This window comes from Anguilla rostrata, chromosome 3, assembly GCF_018555375.3.
Source record: "Anguilla rostrata isolate EN2019 chromosome 3, ASM1855537v3, whole genome shotgun sequence".
Classification (NCBI taxonomy): Eukaryota; Metazoa; Chordata; class Actinopteri; order Anguilliformes; family Anguillidae; genus Anguilla; species Anguilla rostrata.
Window position 1 is genome coordinate 29,155,772 of NC_057935.1, and position 18,697 is coordinate 29,174,468.

The window sequence follows — 18,697 nt, forward strand, 5'->3', positions numbered from 1 at the left end:
TTTTTTTGCCTTTCAGGAAAAGCAATTTTCACAGTTAGATCTACCATTCACTAAAACATGAGCTGTATATAGATTAAAAGGCACCACAATCTCACTGTTCTTACGACTAGAACAAAGCGTCCTTTGGGCGTTGCAACCTTTTTCCTTGACCCTCCCCTAACCCCTGAGACTTTTGCCCCTATACCCAAGCCCTCTCCATTGCTTTCACACGCAGCCTCCCCTGATCCCCCTTGACCGTGTGGCCCCACCCCTTAAAAATATCCTGTGCAAAGGGCAGACCTCCAAGCAGTATTAATGGTGAATTTGGAAGGGATGTGACCAAAGGTGCATGGCACATATCCGAAAAAGCACACACAACTGTCATATTATAATGCAGTAATAATAATATTGTATAATTGATATTTGTATTAAGGTCATAGTAATTATTTGTCACATACACATTTCTTCTGCCCCCCCCCCCCCACCACCACCACCACCAAGATTGCGTAATCAGATAAAGTGAAGGATGGAAATATATATATTGTATTACATATAAGTTAAAGAGTAAAAAAGAAAGACAGGAAAACTATCCATACAAAACTTTAGGGCTTGTTGACAGTAGATATGTACATATATAGATATGTATATAAATATATATATATATATGGCAGGGTAGGATGCCCAATTACAGCTACTTACACAGAATTATAGTAGCTCCTTATACACAATATTGTCTGTTATTCCGTCCTCATTTCCTTCAATAAAAACTTTCCCATTGGTGACTGTCTTTCCCCTGAAGAAGGCTGTGTACAGCTGGCTGTGAGTGAACACAAGCTGAGGAAGGTAGATGGCAACTCGCTCATTTTCTTGTCCCTGACCTTTGTTGATGGTAACTGAGAACGCCAGCCTGACAGGGAACTGTCGCCTGACAAAGGTGAAGGGGAGCTCATCATTTCTGTCATGGTGAGGAATCAGACGGGGCCACACAGACAGCGTTGCAATGACTGGCGTCGCTATGGTGAGAGAATGTGCACTTGGTTCTTTGAGCCGCTCTGACCGCAATAACTATGGAACGATCTGACTTTCAAGATCGTGTGCGCCGTCGGCACCGTATAGACCGCGGCGACCGCAAAAAGCATGAAACACGAATGCTGAGCTAGCTAGCTGGGTACTTTATTAGCATGCTAACGCCGAATGGCGAATCAGCAATATACTTAAGAATTCTTACTTGACTTCTCTGGAGATTCGCTACCTCGTGCAAATCTCTTGCGTTTGGCATTACGACTTGCCGACAGTGATTTGCGCTTCTTTTTAGGCATGATGCAAACGTTCTTCAAAAAACAACTCTCTCAACATTGTTATTGTTGATTAGAATTTTAATATTGTTTAAGATGTAAAATGTATAATTATTCACAAGTTCAGATTGTTATGAGGCACATGATTTACTTTTTCATGTTTTCAGGTCAAGAACATGGTATCACTTCAAGACACAATCCACTAGATGGCAGTAATCACAAATAAAAATGTTTACACTGAAAACATTGTCTGTAGACTACTTTATAATTACATTAACTTGCGCGCCTTTTGCAGGAATAATGCTATTTAGATTTTTTAGAAGTGGGCGGCTCTTAAAAGTGCCTTTGGGGCATTAAAATAAGACCATCAGAGCTCTAAGGCCAGGGTTTTGCAAATGTTTTCCAGAAGCAGCCGGTTACCCTCTAAATTTAGATGTGTCTCATCCTGGCTGTCTAAATGATTTAAGCCAATGTTGGGATGCATAATGCAACCCATACCCATGTCTAACATTAAGCCAAACATGGCCCTGTTTAGCCTTTATCTGGTCCTTTCAAGGCCATATCCATCAGGCGCGGTCTGGCCCCACCAGTTCCAGCGAGGGAGGATGTCGGAAAACATCAATTTGGTATTGGGAAATACCACATTGATTTTCTTGATATCTGCCTTCATGCGTCGCCACAGAGTAATCCTCAAATTTCAATACATCTCAATACTGTTCCCACCGAGGTGAATCACCATCACATGTTGGTCATCAGGGATGGCAGCCCGTTTCGAGTGGAGAAGAGGCATTAAGTGCTCCCACCTTCTGCCCCCTCTGCCATCCCAGGTGATCTGGCAATGTAGCCCCAAGTTCTGGTCCAGTCCAAAAGCTCCTAAATGAGCCTGCAGCCTGGCGATCAGCGAGCTCCCGATGATCCAAACGTGTGGTAACAAATCAGTCATGATGCCAACAGAAATATAAATGGCGCAAATAGGCTAATTTATTTATAGACCTACTAAGCATGTAGTTTATACAAACAACGCAACTTTATTGGCAAATGACCCGTCCCATGATTCTGCCCTCTAGTTGTGAATGGGGACTCCCTGAAAACTTGGTATTTCACCCGAATGGGCGTGGTTTTGCAGGACGTAGCAGTGCGCGCTTCGGCGAGCGGCAAGCTCCATGACCATCTCAGCCCATGCTCTGAGTGCACGTTCATGAGTTTTCCACAATGGAGGGTGAGTTACGTTAGTTTTGTACAAATAATGTAGGTTGAAGACATCTATTCATGTTTTCCTATAATTTGTATATTTGGTCTCACACCTATGTACATGGAAATTGATAGTCTGCCTTGTAAGCCCGTTTTGGGCTGGGCATCTATTGATGCAAGATACTACATTGATATCAGAATACAGACCCCCCCCATCTCAGTAGATTTTTGGACATAATTTAGTCCATCTAAATGTCAATATATTTTAGCAGTATTTAGTTGTGCATATTTTCCAGTATAATGCTATGATGGTCAATTTGAGAATATATCAACAGTCTGGTAAAAGTCATTTGAAAATCTGCAGGGAAGTCTAGTCGCGGTACAAGGAGAAGCAGTACAAGGAGAAGGAGCAAAAATCTAAGTGTATCTTCGTAAACTTATGATCACAAAAAATAAAAAATCATCTCTGTTTGATGTTACAATTAAGTAGGCAATATACTTAGTAAGAAGTAGAACTTTCTGAGCAAAAAGACGCAATAAGACCAACTGAAGAACAAAAACACGCGGTGTTGTGTGTTCTCACGGTGCAGTGTGCAATGGAAAAGAAAGAAAAGTTCTTTCTTGTTCTCCGACCTCCCCCTCTCAGCTATTGGTCCAAATATCACATAGCTGGGTACATCACGGTTGAGAGTTCGGAGGGCAGACTTCACATGCTAATGTACACAGAGTCAACGCCAGTCTCTCTTCTGTAGAGATGGGATTTATGTGAGTTCCCGCATGTTTGACAAATGGTGCTACTCGTTTCAGCAAGTCATCAAAATGCCTAGCACACATTCAGAATCAGAATCACAATCCTCTTTATTTGCCAAGTATTTTTACATGGAAGTGATTTCACTCCAGTTTAGTGGCTCTCAATGTCTTTACAAAAAAGAAAAAGAGTAACAACACAACAGTCTTCAGACTGTACGGAAATAAGAGAAATGGACCCCCTCGTCTAAACTCCGCATTTGTTGAATGTACAGACAAAACTCTCCATTCTCCATCCTACTCTGATTTAGAGGGCGAACGTACCATCTCCTTCACATTTTTTTCTTCTTTTGCATAGCCAGATAAACTAAAGCCACTTTATCCTCTTAACGCAAAGTCCCTAGTGGTCAGCACGCCGCGTGCCGAGATTGATGGGGCGACATAGCTAGAGCTGTTGTCTGGCAGTCGGAGGGTTGCCGGTTTGATCCCCGCCCTGGGCGCGTCGAAGTGTCCATGAACAAGACACCTAACCCCTAACTGCACTGGTGAATGAGAGGCATCAACTGTAAAGCACTTTGGATAAAAGCGCTATATAAATGAACTCCATTTACCATTTGATGAACACAGACATTCAGTGCTACTGCAACCAAAGTACAAGTTAAAAACAGAAACGCTTTGTTTTAGTTTCATTAGTAGAGATACGGGGTCATTCCTATGTTCCCAGGGTCTTATGTTCCCCAGATTTATATGGCATATAATGGGAACATGACAAAGGGTCCTATGTTCCCCAGCTGTACATATGTGCTCTCCCAGGGTCCTATGTTCCCAGGGTCCTATGTTCCCAAGGTCCTATGTTCTCAGGGTCCTATGTTCCCCAGCTCTTCAAAATCAAATAAAATGATAAACATTGGTTTTGTTGTGTTTATATAGCTGTTTTGAAGTCTTGTTCTAATAAAAAAACTGAAAAATATATATATATATATTTTACCTTGAAATGGGTCAAATTTGAACAAAACACAATAGGAGGGTTAATGCGTGTTAACAGAATATTGAACTGGGGAACATAGGACCCTGGGAACATAGGATCTTGGGAATTTAGGACCCTGGGAACATAGAACCCCGGGAACATAGATACGTTCCCAACGATACACGACAACTATGCCGAATATGGAGTTTCGCAGCACCACCATTGTCGCTCTGGTCGTTCATTTAACAGGCACCCCCTCCCTGCAGTCTCATCTGCAACTACACCCCCTTACCCATGACATAATGGACAATATTGTCTATCTGGGCATTCATAAAAATATTCTTTAACCACTCAAAAAATCATATTCCGTCATAGCAGCAAGATAAACCCAACATTAGCCCTAAGATATGTCAATACAGCAGTGAAAAGGCTGCTCACTGAATAACGAAATAAACGAGACAAAGTTTTAAAAAATTATACCATGTAATTCTACAGTCAATAACTGGGACTAACTCTTGAATAAATATACAACCTTACCATTGGTTTTATGTGTAGCGATATCCATTTTGAGATTGAGTGGTCATATATTGTCTTGGAAAATCCGTTTGTGAAATATACGTGCATTTGTGATGCCTGGGTACCTTCCAAAATAGCTGTGCATAATACCACACCTGTTGTTTAGGCGTCGTCGCCCTTTTTAGTACAGTCTGGCTTGATTGACAATTCATTTATTCAGTAGGTGAGAGTATACAGTATGCTTTCTAACAAGGTATAACATGTCTAACTTTGCTTTTGGAATAGCGTTTTATAGGTCAATAAAAGACACTGCACCTAACGAAACGTAACGTAACGAACGTAATTTCTTGTAAAATACTATTATTATTGAGGACTTCTCGACATAGCTAAGCCATATGTTTGCTGATAGATCTGACATCGTTTTCTGGAGCAAAACAGAAGCGGATAGAACTGTCATTGATTTAGGCTACTGTCTCTGTCTCTATCTACTGAACACAGATAAAAGTTCATCATTGCTATGTAAGTATTACTGCTCAAAATATTTTGGTTATATACGTTATTTTTGAAATTGAGTGTCTTTAAATAGGCTTGGTATTGTATAACGTGGATATTTCACATTGTAATGTAAGCGTTAGTTACTAGTGTAATAGTTTTTGTGATGCATGCAACACTGATGATGAGATGGTTGGAACATTGCCAAAACGTGGTTGGCGGTTGAAAATTGTTTTCATATTGTCCCATCCCCAAGAAAACATATTTCTATACTCTGTACGAGAGTACAGAGTATAGAAATACATACAAGAGTTAATTATTACACATTTAGGTACTGTACAGTATTGTGTGACAATATTTTTGCATTATTTTTAAATCTGATATCACTTTTCATGTTAAACCTTCATAAGGGGCTCATTTATATGCTTTATAATGGACAAAAAGCATTATATTCCTTTTTGGAGAGATTTTGGATATGTTTCTGGACCCCTAGCTATTTTAGACCACTATACTGACAGAATGCTTGCAGTTGCCACTTGAAAATGATGCAACAGTAAGTTTCTTGAGTAAAAACAGTTGATTTGTATTGAAATATGTGAATTTGTTGTGATTTACAGCAATGCATAATTTAGACATTTTGGGTAGATTTGGAGACACTGGGTACACTGCTAAGTTTTTGCTTTATAGATCTTTAGTAGTTCTACATATCCACCCTTAGATTTTATGAACTTGTGGCCAATAAGTTTTTGATCTAGGACATGTATACTCTAACCTGCTGTATGTATGCAATCTCCTAGTATTTCATTGTGAACTAAAAAAGAGCAAATTCATTTTAGATTTTTTGCCTAGACAATTGCATTTGTGGCACTTTATTTCTTCCAAAATATGAATATGAATATTATATGAACATAAAGTAATCTACGCTAGTATTGTAAATGGTACAAATGTCTTGCTTCATTTTTCATTCATTTTTCAAGTCTCTGTGGTGTTCACATCTGGAGTTATAAAGCTTTAAATAGGGCACCCCCTACATGGGCAAGGATTGGCCAGATTTGGCATGTGCGCTAAGGGGTTAAACACTTTAGACTTTTTGTTTTGTGTTTGTCGTTCGCGAATGATTCGTTCAAAAGAACGAATCTTTTGGGTGAACGAACGGTACTAAATCACTTCGTGAAACGATTCGTTCACGAACGTGAACTGGTCGTTCACTGACTATAGTTCACAGACGCGGTGAAGGAATCAGTTCAGTGATTCGTTCACTGAACGTACTACGCCCGAATCGTTCGCAACAACACAGCACTAGCCCGAATCGTTCGCGAATGACACAACAGTACACTTGCCCGAATCGTTCGTGAACTACACAACAGTACACTTGCCCAAATCGCTGGCGAACGACACAACAGTACACTTGCCCAAATCGTTCGCGAACGACACAACACTAGTTCGTTCCTCTTGCTGTAGCGAATGCAAGGAGCGAGGAGTCTCTGGGGAGGAGAGTGGGTACGGTATGGAATAATGGATAATACATAGACAATAATCGAACATCAGTGTCAAGTGTGCTGTTTATTTTCAATGAAATAACAAGCCTTTTTTTAACGTCTCAACGTAGGCTAGCCAAGGCTACTATTTTATCGACTATATTTTATGAGAAAACGTGATCTACTTAGCTAATGTATATCAGCACTTTCTATTTCAAGCAGCCGTTAGAACAAGTCACAGGAAAGAAATCAACATCTAGGGCTAAAACAACCCATTTTGGGAAATGTAGTGAAATGAAATGGCTACATGAAACACATTCTTTCAAAATAAATTGTGTGGAATAAAATCGAAACAAAAACATTTTATGAAAAATAGGGAAAGAAAGTGTTTGGTTCTTTGGCTATTAAATATTCTGTAGGAAAATGCTCTATCTAGAAATGCTCCCCCCCCCCGGTCGACAACATCCAACAGCACCCCCTCCCCCCCCCCCCGACCAACACCAACCCTAGTGACGCCACTGATTCGGTGAACGAATCTTTTGAACAAATCTTTTTAGTGAACTGATTCTACTGATTTAGTACACGGAAAAGAACTGTTTTGCCCTCACTATTTTGTGTTGTGATCTTGCGTAGCCTTTCTCTTTATACATCCATGGCGTAGCCGCGAGAGGTCTGGGCGAGATTCCTGCCACGGTTAATAGCTGCCTCATAATTATTCTGCGTCCCCCAGCGGTGTGGAGTGACATTAAACAGTGCCGTGTTCTCACTGAGTATACCTACAACGGTGTTCGTGGACATGTTCGCCGGTGGTTCTCAATTCTGAAGTTCTTTCTTCTTACTGAGTATACCGCCAGTTTTAGGCATGATGTCTCCTGTAGGCTTAACCTTGGGGTTAAGGTAAAGAATAGGTTAATAAACAACTTTTTAGGTTACGGTTCTGCTAACTTATCCAAAAAGTGAAGAGACGACCCAATGCGAGCCGACGAGAACGCGCATCAGGCACACAACACTCTGTGTGATGCCGGACGTAAGGCACCACCCCCGGGTGAAATACCAAGTTTTCAGGGAGTCCCGTTGTGAATGGCCAACAGCAGTTCAAGAACAAAAGCCAATAGGATTGAATTAAATGTATTAAATACCCCCGACAATGTTAAAATAAATGACAAGTATTAGCAATCGTATATACAATGGAATTTTGATGCCGCGGGACTGCATGGTTTGGAACTGAGATGTTTTTGCAGGTGTAGCGTTTTGGGACCACATATTTAATTCAATGCCACATTGTTTAACAATAAATACGAGTAAATACGTTCAGTATATTAGTTTTACTGTACGAATACCACAAAATATTGGTTCATGTTATTGGATAAACAAGACCAGGTTAAAACCTAGTATGTGGCTGGACCTAACACACGTGATCCAGCCGACCAATGGCGTGCCTTCATCACTCACTCAGTCAGTCATCACAGACATCAATGTTTGTAGGGCTGGCCCCACTGTTACGGTCCAGCCAAAAAACATAACCCCACCCTTAAAGCTACGCAGGCGACGATGCGTTTCCCACCAACGAGTGTGATTACACGGAAAAGGAAGCGACAAATTTTTTAAAATCTTATTAAAGCAAACAACCGTTATTTTCTGGCAGGTTAGCGATTTATATGTTGTTATTTCATTATACGGTAGCACGTATGACCTTATATATGAAAAATAAACTGTCAAAATATGTTTTTAGAAAAATAGCCAAAATGGGTTTGACCTCCCTAATTGTGGCAGTGCCCGCCAAATTAGCTAGCTAGTTAGCTAGTATCTCGCTTGGTTACAATCTATCTAGCTAACATTAGCTATAGTTTCTGTCAATATACTTAAAGTGACAATCTCGAAGATTTCAGTTTTGTTCTCTATGGCGGTGCCAATGGCGAGAAGCGGTAATTGCAGGTGTGTTTTTGGACCTCACTTCCCATAGATCCAACCAGATCCAACCAGTGTCGCCTGTGTGACGTCAGTCAGTTGGCACGCCAACTATAACACTTACTATTTACTGAATAAAAAACGGTTGTTATAAAAGTAACGTTATGTACATACTCATTCGTTGTCTAACATTAGGCTAACTCAAGATGTCTTTACACTGCTGAGCCGGGTTAAAATGCCGTAGCAAACCTGGGGTAGAATTAGTGATGATCAATTTCTGCAAACGTTCTTTATCCACCTTTTGCCCAGTATGAACATCTTTACACTGCAGAGAAGAATTTGCGTGATTCGCTGTGGCTTGTGCAATTATGTATCTCGTGCACAATAAGCAGTCTTTTTCGTGAATGATTGTTGTGTGGTATTTTTGAAACAACTGCCTTGCAAAATGTTACCCCTGGTGTTTCTGGTTTTGCTAGCTAAACTGTTCAAGAATAAAGCTGAGCTGGGTGTTAAATTAGCAATCAGAACAAGAAGAATAAAACAAAAACAAAGGAGATTTCATCAAAAAGGGCATAAAGGCTGAAGGAACATATGAGGAAGCGTAATAAAATAATAACAATGCTAATCCATACTGCCGTATTCTTTTATTTAGTTTTCTCCTGCATGACATCTTCAGAAATCAGACCCGGCTCTGCTCCACATACCCCGGCTTTATTCCGATCATTATAATATATTGATGAACTCGATGGCAATGTAAATAACGGTAACGTAATCAGATCAATGATTTGCAACGAGGCGAAACGGTTTTAGAATGTTGCAGAGAAAATTGCAGCAGTGTGAACTGGCTAGTAGCAGAGCCGTTGCCTGCCCTGAGGTTTTAAAAGACCGTCCTTGTCAAATAGCCAAGTGCAGTTTTAGAACGTTTACAATCAGACGTCTTGGAATTTTGCAAGTTGCACCCAGTCTCGTTGCGAATCATTGATCTGAACTGGCCTTAAGTTAGCTACACTGCAACATTGCAACAAGGTAGCATTGAATTCGAGAGACGGTTTGCGAGGTTGGTACCGGTCGGTAGCGTTAGCTAGCATTTTTTTCTAATTGTTAGCCGACATTAGATTGTGTTAATTACATTAGCTAGCTAGCTAATGCAACGTTACCTGATATGAGAGATGGATACTGTGCGCAACGTTGTCTAAACTAATGTTGTATTTCTTGACATGGTCCGGTAGCTAGCGTTAGCTGTGCAAATAGCTATGTAATTTAGTAAAGTTACATTGTCATTAAATGTAATACGAAATCTACATCAACAAATAATATGATCTCTCATGTTACACAAAAACTTTTTAGGGTTCCATAACTCTCCCAACTCCCCCTTTCTCTGTTATTGTAACGCATGCAGACACCGTAAAAAACAGTACGCTGCTCACACACAAGTGAGTTGAAGAGCGAACCTGTTGCGTTAGTTCCGCCTACCCTCTCTGGCGAACCAACCACTGATGGGTGATGAAAAACGCCTCACTAACTGTGCGCCGCTTGTGATTTTTTCCCGGGAATGTCGCCACAGACACCAAGTTTTTTAATCATGAATTGTGATAATAATAATAGTATAAATTAATATAAAAATAGGCTCAATCACCATTGTGTTACCCAATGCAGCGATAGATAGTGACTTAAAAGACATTTATTTTAATGAACATCTTTGAGATTATTACTTTAACTAGCCAACTAACCACACTCTAATATGTAAACGAACCTTAATGGCATTTCTGATAACGCAAACAAAAGTTAATGTTAGTTTCACAAAAGTGCAAAAAAATGTTTGACTAGTTCGAAGGTCACTAACGTAGCCTGAAAATGTAACTTAAAGGGCAACTTGCAGGTTGGCATAACCATGATTTAATATGTGGGGAAATTATATAGCAATGGGATTTTTAAGGTAAAAATAATTAATTGAGATTAATCACAATCTCAACATCGTGGAGACTTGATGAGGTAATCCTGTTGCCAATACTTGTGATGGGCCACAGCCGTATAATTTCGAGCCTGCAAGGTGCCCAAGGGACCGGGAAGAGGCAAGGATAATCAAAACAACGGGGAATGCCAATAGATGAAGTCGTGGTGTGAGGAGAACCTGTTGCGAACTGGACAGATGTCTTGTGAGTGACTCATGAGAGCTACTGTACTGCTTAACATTGTTTGCTATGTTAATACATATCAGGCAGTACCTAAAACCTAACAGTTATCAGGTAGAGGCTGCGTCTGAAAGCTTATGCTCAGCTAGCAACATCCCAGTTAATTGAATACTGGAGCACTAATAAAATAATGCAAAATAAAGCATGTTTATTTAAATATGCAGACTACGCAGAAGTATAAAACAGCATTTACTGCCTTATAGTAGTTCTATGGCAAACGGTCCTGATGATCTAACGAGCGTGCCCATGCAATTACTGTACTGTTGCAGAATTACCAGTTGGTTGGTTGTAGCCAGCGAGCTAAATAATGTGGCAAGTTGGACAAATGGAGGCAGAGACAGGAGTTTAAATTATCGAATCGCTCGCACTGAGCTTCGCTTTATTTACCAGTCCTAACAAGGACTATTGGTTTGCTTCTCCAGAATGATCGCAGCATGACACACTGACTACACTGCTCGGAGCCTCCCCTTATATTGCCTGCGCTATGCGAATAAGGTTACTTGTAGAGCGGCCACTGATTGGCTGCCTAGCGCTAACCTTTTAACCAATTGCGGCCGCTACTGTCCCTACTCAGGTCCAAGCTGTGACACATACACAAGACGAGGGAAAGGAACACAGGGGGAACTTAACAATTACAAGAGATGTGAAACACAACAAAACTGTACAAGCACATGTAACACAAATATCTACACTTTAAACACACAAAAGCACGCTAACTACACCTAGCTACATACAGCTATATACAAGCAAGTATTTACATGACAATGCAGTGATGGCAATCGTAGCTAGCTGCCTAGCTAGCTACCAATCGTAGATAGCCGCCTAGCTAGCTACCACAGGGTCGCCACATAGCCCCCACCCAAGGGGTCAACAGTCTCCGACGACCCCGCCGTCCATCCACTACTGACCTCGTAGTCCCGAAGGTGGCCTGGAGGCCGTCGCTGTCGAGTCGGTTGGCTCCCCGGTCCCGGCGCCGCCGCCTCAGCCTCCGGGTGGTCTGAGGGAGCAGAGTCACTAGCATTTCTCCCGCCAGCTGCGAGAGGATGGCAGGGTGCGAGCCGGTCCTGGTGGAGCACCACCAAGCGTCCTTGGTCCGGCATACTCACCCTGTAGATGACTTCCCCCAGCCGCGCCACGATCTCGCCAGGCCCCCACCAGTGCGCCTGCAGCTTAGGGCACAGACCTTTCTTCCGGACTGGGCAGTGGATCCAAACCCGGTCCCCCCCTAGCTGTAGTACGCCTTGAGCTCGGACACCTCAGCCCACGCCGGTTGTTGTCCCACCTCCAGCCAGCCCCTCACCTTGCCCAAGGTTTTGTCGGCCACTTGTTCTTGACGCAGCTGCTGTGGCGTGGTCGGCAGCCACTCCTCTGCTTTGAGTGGGTGGGGATTGAGCGTGATAGCAGGTCAGCCACATCCCAGCCCGACATGAACTGAAGGGGGTATAGTTGTATTGCTGCAGTCGGTCGGCCCAGCAGTGGAGGTGGAGTAGTTTGTGGCCGGTGCCTGACATGGCCAAGAGGGTGGTGAGCGCCTGGTGGTCCATTCTCAGTGTGAACTTGCGGTCGTATAGGTACATGTGCGAGCACTCACATGTCCAGAGACACGCTAGGTCCTCCTGCTCCCCTGCCGAGTACTTCTGTTCCGTGTTGCTGAGCGCTCGAGAGGTGAAAGCAGTCTACCCCCCTTGCAGCTGGGACAGCACAGCACCAATAGCAGCAGCAGAGGCGTCGAAGTGCACCAGCACTGGGGGTGCGGTTAGCTGGGACTTCAGGAGGCGCACAGCATCAGAGCAATCTGGTGTCCAAAGCCAGGGCTTGTCATTTTTCAACAGTCTGCGCAGTGGTGCAGTCATGGCCGAGTACTGTGGCAGGAAAGAAGCTAATCATGCCCAGGAGGGATGCAACCTGGGCAGGCAAGGTGGGCTGTGGGACACGGTGGATGGCTTCCATGTTCGAGAGGGCACATACCCTCTTGCTGAGAGACAGAATGCCACAAACTATGGCTGGGGCAGCGAAGACACACTTCTCGCCGTTCAATGTGAGATGGAACCTGGCTAGAGCAGTAAACACACGCGGTGGTCCCATGGACAACGATGGCATTGAGGTAGATAGCCACACCTAGGATCCGACGGTCTTTTCCAAACTGGACCGCCTCTGACCTGCTATCACGCTCTATTTTTTGGAAGCAGGTGGGGGCGGAGCTAAATCCAAAAGCCATGCGCTTGTACCGAAAGACCCCTTTGTGAATGATAAATGTGGTGAGGTGGTGGCTGTCAGGGTGAAGTGGCACCTGGAGGTAGCCCTGGTGGAGGTCCAGTTTGGAAAAGACCGTCGACCCATGGAACTGGGTGATGAGCTCCTCTGTTGTTGGCAGGGGATACTTTTTGGGGATGATAGCCTTGTTCACTGCTCTCAGGCCCACACAGATGCGTAACCCCCCTGACTTCTTTTTCGCCACCACCAGGTTGAAGATCCAGGGTGATGCGTTCACCTGCTCTATTACGTCAACATCAAGCATGTTCTGTAGTTCACTGAGATGTTGTCACGCAGAGGCAGGGGAGAGCAGCGGAGGGGTGGTCACCAATGAACCACGAACATGTATTAAATGGCACTTGTCCTGAGCTAACATTGTGGGTAACTGTGGTCTAAGGCTGACCTACAAACTTTGTGGAAGTGTTTTCCACAGTTGGAACAGGTTTTCCCGTGGGCAGGGAAGTTCTGTGCTTTTGAATTGTGTGTAGGAGAGCCACAGTTCCCACACAGCTAGCTGTGGGGGCTAGCAATACACTCTCCGTGTGTTGCAGGCCCTCTACCTCAGTGAGATCTAGTGAGGAGGAGGCAGAAAGACTAGCTGCACATTTCAATGTGGATTCGACCTGAACGGCTAGCTTGAGCCGCTGCTAGCATCAAATTGTCATTTTTCAGAAGCAGTCTCCCCCTAACTTTATCAGTTTCTGTATAAAATGAGTTGGTCTCATATAATTTCATCCTGTAATGCCCCAAATTTACATGAGCTAGCCAAGCCCCTCAGATCAGCCACAAACTGGGTAATTGACTTACACAAACGTTGATGTCTCTATTGGAATATGACCTGGCGGAGAAGAGCACTCTGTGTAGTGGAGAAATGATTTTTTAGTGCCTCTTCTGCCACCTGAAATCTTGTTGCAAGGCTGAGAGTTTTATAATGGCCTCAAGGGGAAGCTGTTGCAAAGAGTGGGTGATGTTATGTGGGACTTCCTCTGTTTCTCTTCATTCCTGATAAAGAGCTTTTAACAGCAGCAGAAGTCTGAAAGTCTTCTTTCTTTCTTTCCTTCCATATAACCCCAGGTTTGAAAAGTAATACAAATACTCCCTAACAAGAAGCCATTGTATGCTCATTTTTAAAATGGTTGTTTAGTTTGTACACGTTATATCAAATCTAAAAGTTACAATAATTACTATTTAAACAGAGGAAAAACTAACAAGGCTAGCTTACCTCCCCTCAAGTGAAGGCAGTAAACGTATCCATGGTAACGGCTAATGTGGATAACGCTAATGTTAATCATTAGTTATCTTTGAAATTATTTTATTTTATACGTTATACATGTATATTCAGTGTTTTAATGTTAGTTACATGTTATGCTCAACCTACTGTTCAACTAAGAGTTGAACCATATGTAGCCGCCCAGATGGGGGTGGATGGCAAATGAAGGTAACAAATTCATTGGTCCCCAAGTGTATAAAAGTGAAAGTGAATGGTAACAGGCAAATCCCAAGACTGTCCTTGGGGTCCTGCTGCCGGTGTTTAGTTGCTGCATTGGCAGTGTTTGTAGGTTGTGTGAGCAGCAGCAAGAGAGACGAGACTGGTAGATGGTCGCGCTAACCAGTGATTGATTCACCTGTTGGAGCGTTTGTGTCAATCGCTGTTCTTTCTTTAGTTGCTTTTGTTTGATTCTGATACAAACTTTTAAATCGCTAGCCAGCTGCTGCATTTGATGTCCCCCTGTTTTTATGTATTAGCCTAAAGACAACGGAGCTCGCTAGCACATACTGAATGTTGTCCTGTCTTCTATGTGACTAAAAGCTCTTCCCAAGCTCTCGGCTACTGACGTGCTTGCTCTGTCGCTGCATATGCCCAGCCTGTGCTTTGCTCCAGTTTGCTGTAGCAGTCTAACCATCTAAAGGGGAGGCCTAATTTTGCTTGCTTGCTGCGTGTGCACGTGGATGGTGTGCTTTGTTCTTTTTGTTTTGGTTTGTTTTGCTTTGCTTTTTGTTGCGTGGCTTTGAATCTATATAACTGTTGTGTGCTTTGCTTGTCCTGTTGCTTGTCCTGTTGTGCATACATATTGACTGCTGGGGCTAGTGCAATATTGAGTGTAATTTAATTGCATGCATGTTTTTTCTTTCTCCCAGACTCAATCTGCGTAGCTATCTAGAGCACAGGTATGTTATGTGGGTAAAGACTGACCATCCTCATGTTGCACTGAAGTTATGTTAGCAAGAGCTGCTGCAGGATAGCATTATGTCTTTACCTCTTATATGAATTGTAATAAACGTTGTTGCTCTCAATCCTCTTTGCTATTTATTTTCTTTGATATTTACTGAACCTTGTTGTGCATCCTTATTGATGGGAATTCTTTAAAAAGGTGTAGTTTCCAGCGGTCACAATCTGGCGTAATCTGCAGGATCTTAGTGCATTAATGGTTTGAGAGTAATAATGTTGAGCTTGGGAAATGGCTTGTAGGTAAAAGTGCCCTGTAAACAGTGTTAGTTTTTTTGTTCTATTTGAATTAGAAAGAACAGCGGTTGAACAAAGACTGCAGCTTGTATAGGCCACCTTTGACAGACTGGAAGTTTTGACCTGAGCTCTGACTTTAAACCACTTCACAGGGACAATGGAAGGAACTGGAGAGCTTGTGAGCAGAGCTGCAGCAGCTGAAAATGGAGAATCAGAGACTCTGACAACAGAACGATGGAGGTAGTGCATCTCACAATGATGGTAACGTCCAGAGGCGGGAGTTAGTTTATTTCTCCCGTGAGAAGAAATGCTCTAAATTCTCTGGGACATCGGCATCTGCGGGATCTCTTTCAGTAGAGGACTGGGTAGAAGAGATACGCAGTTGCATCAGGGGGCATATGACTGATTTGGAAAAGGCAATGTTTGTGTATGATCACTTGGAGGGGGAGGCTCAGGCAGAAATAAAATTCAGGCCCAGGCAGATCCGTGAGGATTCAGAAAAAATAATTGATGTTTTGTTGGAATTGTACTCTGGTTCTCATTCTTATGAGTGCTTGCAGCAACATTTTTTTTATCGCAAACAGAGGGACAGGGAGTCATTACAAGAATTTCCCTCTTGAATTAATGACTTTGATGGATAAAGTATCTAAGAGTAATCCAACTGCTATGTCCAATTCCCAGGTTGTACTACGTGACCAATTTTGTGAGGGGGTTCAGAACCACATGTTGCGTAGAGAACTTAAAAGGTTAGTGAGACAGACCCCAGAGTCATCACTTTTAGATATGGGCAAAGAGGCTATTCGTTGGGTTGAGGAGGGACAGCCAGCTAAAGACAGGTATGGACGGGCTATCTATGGTGACTACAGTTACTGAGAGTTACTTTAATGATCACTTTGTTCTTTTAGGGGGGGAGAGGCTTCATGAGTGCAGTTGGCTGGGCCTCAAAGCTGCTAATGGCTTTGATATACCCTATGTCGGTTATGTTGAAATGGATGTCAATGTTCTTGGGATATATGTGCCAAAGTGTGGAATTCTAATTGTGAAAGACCCTTCAAACCCTGGTCTCTGTAATAAGAAAATAAATGTCCCAGGAGTGCTTGGCATGAATGTCATCAACAAATGTTATCATGAATTATTCTTACAACATGGTTCAGAACTCTTTGAGGTCCCCCGAGTCGAATCGGCTGGCATGGAAACGTGCTCTCCGTTTTTGTCAAAAAGCCGAAGCTGTGGTAAATTCCCTGTCAGCCCACAAAGTGAGAGTACAGGGAAAGACCCCAGTCTGTGTAGCGGCTGGAAGATTAACTATGGTTCCTGTTACTTGCCCCCAGGTTCCTTCTTTGAGCGGAGCTGAGTTTTTGTTGGAACCTTCAGGACCAGATGATGGTTCCCTTCCTGAGGGGTTGTTGATTTCCCCATCTTTGGTTCATTCAGAGAGAGGTCTTGTGTTTGCTCCAGTTACTAATGTAGGTAGCATTGATATCTGGATAACACCACGCAGAGTTATGGGAGCTGTACAAGTGGTAAAGCCCCTTACAAGTTATGGACCCAAAATAGAGCTCTCTGTTAACGAGTTAACATCCGAATGTGTTGCCCATGTTTCAGCCCACACAGTCAATTTCAAATCCGATGCTAACACTGAGTTGGATTTTCCCAGTTTTGTAGGTGTGACCACGAGTGAGGAGGCCCAAGCTAAAAAGCTCTTGCATAGGTATCGATCAACCTTTACTCAGGGAAATAATGATGTTGGGTGTACAACACTAATTTCTCATGAGATTCCTTTGTTAGATGAGGCCCCTGTTCGCTAACCTTGTCGCCAAATCCCTCCTGCCCAGTATGAATTGGTAAGAACCCATATCCAACAATTACTTGAGAGCCAAATTATCAGGGAGAGTAGCAGCTGTGGAAGTATGGGTTTTCTTCATTCTTTTAATGTTTTTACATTTCTTCTTATTAAAGATTGTACTGATCAAGAATATATTTAAATGTATGTGATTATGGGATGATCTCTGAAGAACAATAGGTATTCTGTGTTATGTCTATGTTAAAAAGGCTGTCCTGTTCCTTTAAGAGGTGGGGGCTGATTAACCAATCACTGGCCGGAAGCGGGAGTGCCTCCTGAATCGCGCGAGAAGAAAATTAGAGGAAAAAACGGGAGCTCCGGTACAGCATAGCCGAACGCAAGTTCACAAGAATTTTTAGCTTAACGTTCTCTGTTCTGTTTTCTGTAATAAGGCTAGTTAAGGTGTTTTGTGCGTTCATGAAACCGTAAATTGCCTTCCGGGTTTCCCGACCGTTGCATTTACTGTTCTGTAACTAAGCATTGTGCCGTTGTAATCGGTTTGAGCCTGTTTACCGTGTGCATTGACTAATGCTAGATGGCGTAAAGAGTATTAATAATGCTTAGGATTTTATATAGTAAATGGATCGCCCTTTTTGTGAGGTATTTATGTTTATGGATGCATAATGGAAGCGAAATTAGTAGTTAGTTTATCGCTAGTGCCATTAAGTAAGGTACGTTAATCTGGGGAGTTGACCTACTTTCGGTCACTTGCGCATGCGCATTTAGCGCCCATGTGCCTTGCACGCGGAGGTGCATACTTTAGTCTCGTGTACTGTATGCGAATATCGCTTCTTAGGCAGAGAGGGATCTGGGGAGTGTATTTTATAGGTTATCTTACAGACTGTAGGTTAATTAGATTAATAGTGAATATACATGTTATGTTTAGGTAGATATTATTGGCAACATGTATATTGTAAAGGGTCTATTATGTACAACTAATTCTGTATTTTATATTTTGTTTATATTTGTAGAGAACACACATAAACACCCACACACACCCAGATACAAAGCTATTGCACCTTGATCAATGCCAATAAAACCCTTCATTGCAACTACGGCCTGGTCATTGGAACCCCACCAATAAGCAAAGCCAGAGTTCTGACCGACTCTCCACAGTGTTTTGAACCATCCATTCACCAGCACAGTAAACTATTTTTCAGTCTATTTGTAACTAAGGAAAGACAGTGGTCTCCTTGTACACTGATGCATACTACCTAGAGAATCTTTGAACCCCAGTTGCAGGAGGGAAAATTGTAACCATTTACTTAGTGGAATTTTGTAAGTAACTTCTGTTGGGAAACAGTCTTGTGCAGAAGACCTTTGAGTTGTAAGAGAAGAGAAAGGATACTGATCTAAAAAGAACTGATTTGCT

At 42.6% G+C, this 18,697-nt stretch overlaps 1 long non-coding RNA gene across 1 annotated transcript in view; it reads left to right on the forward strand.

Annotated features, from left to right (window-relative positions):
* The window catches only part of LOC135252006 (uncharacterized), a 364,708-nt gene extending 346,220 nt beyond the window's left edge, over positions 1-18,488 (forward strand). The window contains exon 2 of the long non-coding RNA XR_010329250.1: positions 17,380-18,488. This is a non-coding gene — a long non-coding RNA (uncharacterized LOC135252006). The remainder of the gene's footprint in view (positions 1-17,379) is intronic.
* The last annotated feature ends 209 nt before the right edge of the window (positions 18,489-18,697 follow it).